This window comes from Cynocephalus volans, chromosome 4, assembly GCF_027409185.1.
Source record: "Cynocephalus volans isolate mCynVol1 chromosome 4, mCynVol1.pri, whole genome shotgun sequence".
Classification (NCBI taxonomy): domain Eukaryota; kingdom Metazoa; phylum Chordata; class Mammalia; order Dermoptera; family Cynocephalidae; genus Cynocephalus; species Cynocephalus volans.
The window spans coordinates 128,509,492-128,515,148 of record NC_084463.1 but is presented as its reverse complement, the minus strand read 5'-3'; the positions used below and the strand labels follow the sequence as shown (position 1 = coordinate 128,515,148).

Below are 5,657 nucleotides of genomic sequence, written 5' to 3'. Positions count from 1 at the left end.
AGACTGTAAATTAGTGCGGCCATTATGAAAAACAGTATGGAGCTTCCTCAAACAACTACAGATAGAATTGCCATGTGTAATCAATCCAGCAATCCCACTGCTGGGTATATACCCAAAGGAATGGAAATCATCATATTAAAGTGATACCTGTATTTCATGTTTATTGCAGCTCTGTTTACAATAGATAAGAGTTGGACAAACCTAAACGTCCCTCAGGGGATGACTGGGTAAGGAAAATGTGGTATGTGTACATAATGGAATACTACTCTGCCATTAAGAAGAAGGAAATTCTGCCATTTGCAGCAACATAGATGAACTGAGAGAAAATTATGTTAGTGAACCAAGGCAGGCACAGAAAGAAAAACACTGCATGTTCTCACTCATAAGTGTGAGCTGAAAAAAATAACAAATAAATAAAAAAAGAAGGAAAGAAAGATACAAAAATCATAATCATTTGTTTAACCTTCAAAAGGAGAGAGCGGAACTGTAGCCCACAGAGGTGGGAAAGGAGGAGAGAGAGTGGAGGTTAGTGAGAAATTGGTAAAGGGCCACAGAAAGTTATTACATTGTTTAATGTTGAATATTGTAACTTAATTATCCTGATTTGAGCATCACATATTGCACTCAGGTATTGATAGTTGATACTGTACCCCACAGATATGTACAATCAGTCATGTTCCCAAAACAAGTGAATATTTTACATTTTTTAAAAAATTTTATTTTGTCGATATACATTGTGGTTGATTATTGTTGCCCCTTACCAAAACCTCCCTCTCTCCTCCCTGATATTTTACATTTTTATGAAACATAAAATATAACACTCATTCTTATATATTCCATTTCTATAACTCCCTATGGCAGGGGCTGAGGTTCAGAGAGATTATGTAACTTGTTGAAGGACACACACTTGTAAGTAGCAATGATCATATTCAATATTGGTTTTGTTTGACCCCCAAATTTGTGCCATTACCACATCAGATTCCTTTCCAATTGATGACCTTTTCCCAAGGATAAAAATGTTAAGACCCAGAGAAGAAAAGTGGCTTATTCACGTTCATGTAGCATAGAACTGTAAGTGACTAAACAAGAATATCAATCCCAGCCTACTGACTTTAGTCCAGTTCTTTTTCCACCAAAGCATCATCAGCAACTGGTAACTGAGATACACCTGCCACATATAGTATTTCTTGGCTCTGACATGGTTTTTCTCTGTTTGTTCCATGTCTAGCTGTCTGCTGATTCTGTAGCCATGGCTCCATGGCGCCATGTCAGTGCTGCCTCTCTGGGATTACAAGCCTTCCTTTGTCTATCATTTGACCCTAGGAGCTTTTCCAAACCTAAAGAAATAATAGAAGAAAAGACTAAATACCCTAATTTCATCTTCCTTCTATTGAAAATGAAACAAAGACATGTCTGTAGAGAGAACAAACATCCAAAAATAAAAAACATGTCAGGGAGATGGATGCTTCCTTCAGGGAGACTTGTAAACATGGGTCTATATTTACTCGGACTTAAAAGCTATTATTTTTAAAAGAATTGAAAATTAAAGTTATTCACTCTGATATATCACCAACTTTTATCCTGGCTTGATGACTAAGTACAATTTCAGTATTCTCTCTCACTTGTTGTTTTAGTGAAAATTAAGCTAGATAATGCAGGTCAAGCATCAGAACATTGTATGATATTTAATAAGCCCTCAATAAAGATTAGAAATAGTGTTAATAATAATAAGGATAATGATGGTGTGGTGGCAGTTTTCTTAAAGAAGTTACAGAGGAGTCATGAATATTTAGTTTAAAGATTGGAAAAAAAATCAAGGAGGTAGATTTTGAACATGAAAATATGTGCATCCATTTAGAGCTAATTTGTCTGTGGGTAATTTTAAATTGTCTTTCTTAGAGTCTAGCATCTCATGGAAAGAACAGTAAGTTAGGAGAAACAGGGATATAGAAGAGAGTAGAAGAAACAGTCATGAATGAGTTACCAATTGGCCAGTGTATATGATGCATAAACAAGGAAGTGAGTTTTGTTAAGATTACGAGCCATATGAAATTATTTTTTGGTTTATAAGAGGATTAAAAGAATAAAATGGAAAAAGGACTATAAGAAATCTGAACAACTTGCTCTCTCTAGTCATATATATATCTACACACATATATACACATACATACACACACAATATTAGATACATTTAGGCATATTATATTCCACCAGGAAATATATATATATATATATGTATATATTGTGTTTCTTCAGGGAAACTTACAAAAAATCCTACCAATTAAAAATTGAAATATATAAAATATATTATGATACATATTATAATATTTATAATTATGAAATAAGTATATATTATATATAAACTAATACATATTTCAGTTTCCTAATTGGTAGGATTCTGTTGTGTTTATGAAAGGTAACCTTTGTGCTCTAAGAATAAAATAGTTATATTGAAACATCTGATTATAGTAGACAATTTAATGTATTTATGAAACTGTTGCACATTTCAAAACCAATAAAGCATGTCTTAACCTTGTTTTGATAGAATGTTTGTCTGGTTCTGGTGCTGAGCAAAGAGTATTGAAGTATCTGAAGAAAACTGGATTTCTCTGGGGTTTTCTGTTGTTTTTTTACAATTCTATTACTTTTTGTTTCATGTATTTTGTCCTTAGGTGCACGTACATTTAGGATTATGTCTTCTTGGTGAATTGATCCTTTATCACTATGTGATATTCCTATTTATTCCTAGTAATTTTCCTGCTCTGAAGTCTACTTTGATATTTATATGGTTATCCCATCTGAGGTAGGTAGAATTCTAACTTGACTCCTGAGGACTGACATTCTTTATAATATTCTCCCTTGAGGCTGAGCAGCAAATACAATGGAATTAGGTTATGTTGTATGACAACAGTTAAGGGATTTTGCAGATGTAATTGAAATGCTCAAAGAATTGATTTTGAGTTTGTCAAAAGAGTGATTATCCCAAGTAAGTTGGAGCTAATCAGGCAAAATCTTAAGGAAAAAAAAAAAAAAAATAGAAGCAGCAGCAGCAGTAGTTGCTACTCTACTATTAGCCGTGAAGAGGCAAGTTGCCAAATAGTCAGAAAGGCCATGTGGCAAAATATGGTGAGTGGCCTTCAGATGCTGCTGAGGACCTCACTCGAACAAACACTTAGCTGAATTCTGCCAAGTGAGCTTGGAAGAGAATCGCAAGCCTCAGATGAGGTAGCAGCTCTGGTAGGTACTTTTGTTTCAGCTTATTGAGTTCCTGAGCACAAGATTCAGCTAAACCATACCTGGACTCCTGACCTGAGGACCCTGTGGTGTAATAAATTCGTTTTGTTTTAATCTACTAAGTTACTGATCATTTGTTATGCTTTGGCAGAAACTAATGCAGCACCAGTTTTACTTTGCTCTGTAAAATTTTATGGTATACATATATATTTTTCCAAGGGACGAAGGGAATAGCAAGATTTAGTAGGAGATCAGGAAACAACCTTGCAAAGAAGGTGGCATTTGAGCAAAGACTTGAAAGAGATAGGGAAAAAGTCTATGTGACCCTCTGGAGGAAGAACATTTCAAGCAGAGGGAGGAGCTTGTGCAGAGCCCTGACATGAAAGTGTGCCTGCATGTTCAGGGAGCAGGGAGTCCAATAGTTGGAAAGGAATGAGCAGTGGATAAAAATATAAAAAGATGACCTCAGGGAGTTAACAATGCTGAGTGGGAAGAGAAAAAGAGCATGTAGGGCCCTATCCAACATAGAATTTATATCCCCAAAATATAAATAATATCTACAAAGAAAAATATGGGAAGTGCAAGTAAACATGGGCAAAAGAACAGAAACTTCACAGAAAAGAAAATAGACGACGAGCACACGAAAAGCTGCTCTACTTTATTAGATGCCAGGGAAACGTAAATTAAAACCACAATGCTATACCAGTACACACTGACAGAAATGTTAAAATTTAAAAGTATTTGTTATTTTTGGGCCTCTCAGCCCTCTCTGATGAGGGGGAGACCCATGTTTGCAACTACTGGCTCCTCAAGACCATCAGTAAAAATAAGTTGGCCAAGATGAATTTGGCCTGGCACATCCTGACTGGGAGAGAAGCTAGCCCTAAAGATCATTGACAAGACTGAACCGGACTCTTTCAACATCCAAAGACTATCCCATACAGTAATAATCATAAAGGCTTTATTCATTCCAACACAACTTACTGGAAGTGACGAAGACTAAGGAATCATTCTACCTTGTCATGGAGCAGACTAGTGGAAGAGAGGTTTGATTACCTAGTGGTTCACGGCAGTATAAAAAGAAAGGAGGCCCAAGTCAAACTCTGACACATAGTGTCTGCTTGGAGTACTCTCACCAGAAGGTTATTGTTGATAGAAACTTCAAGGCAGACAACCTGCTCATGGATGCTAATGTGAATATCAAGATTACAGACTTTGGCTTAAGCAACAAATTCACCTTTGGCAACAAGCTGAACACCTCCTGTGGCAGTCCCCCTTAGATAGCTCCTGAACTCTTCCAGGGCCAAAAGTATGATGGACCTGAAGAGGATGTTTGGAGTCCAGGACTCACTGTATATATATTGGTCAGTGGAGCCCTGCCTTTTGATGCACAAAATTCAAGGAGCTGTGGGAGGACATACTGAGGGGGCAATACCATATTCCCTTGTGCATGTCCACAGCACATGAAAATTTGCTCAAGAAATTCCTTGTTCTCAGTCCCAGAAAGAAAGCCTATTAGATCAAATCAAGAAATATTGATGGATGAATGTGGGTCATGAAGATAATGAACAAAAATCTTACGTGGAGCCATCCCCTGATTATAAGGGCCCCTGAAAGACTAAGTCGATGCTGTCCATGAGTTACACACTAGAAGAGGTCCAGGACTCACTTATAGTCCAAAACTTCAGTGAAGTGCTGGCTACCTGTCTTTTCCTTGGCTACAAGAGATCTGAGTCAGAGGGCTACACAAACACTCTGAAGCCCTAGCCTTCAGCTGATCTGAGCAATAATAGCAATCCTTCCGCATCCCATATGGGGTAGCATTGAAAGTCTGCCAAAACCAAGCAGCAGAGTTTTGGTGAGCCTGCCACTCCCACCTTTAATTCTTACTCTAGAAATACTCAGAATAGCAACACAGAAAATCAGTGTCCTGAGGAGGACCAGGAGTCAGGTCAGAAGGTCAGCAGCATAGTCAATGTGCCTGCCAGATCCTCTATGGCCAGGATAGGAAGAAGACCATCCTTGTCCCCTTCTCAAACAGTGTCCTCTCCACCAGAACAAATCAAAGCAGGACATTACCACTTTGGGAGAGGGTTATCCTTAGCCAGGCCTCCATTTAGAATGTCAAAGGCAGCCTAATTGTGTTAGGGTTGGGGATTCTGTGGCTTCTGCTTCTGCCACACTGTCCCCAGTCCACCTAGCCTGCAGCAGTGTCTTAGTTCAGGCCACTGTAACCAATATTACCTTAGATTTGGTCTTTTATAAACAAACAACAGAAATTTATTGCTTACAGTTCTGGAGGCTGGGAAGTCCAGGACAAAGGCGCCAGCAGATTCAGTGCCTGGTGAGGGCTTATTCTGCATTTCCTAGATGGTGCCTTCTCACTGCATCTTCACATGGTGGAAGAGGCAAATAAGCTTCCT

At 38.0% G+C, this 5,657-nt stretch overlaps 1 pseudogene; it reads left to right on the top strand.

Moving 5' to 3' along the window:
• The first annotated feature begins 1,257 nt into the window (after positions 1-1,257).
• On the top strand, positions 1,258-5,354 carry LOC134376422 (serine/threonine-protein kinase MARK2-like; annotated as a pseudogene).
• The last annotated feature ends 303 nt before the right edge of the window (positions 5,355-5,657 follow it).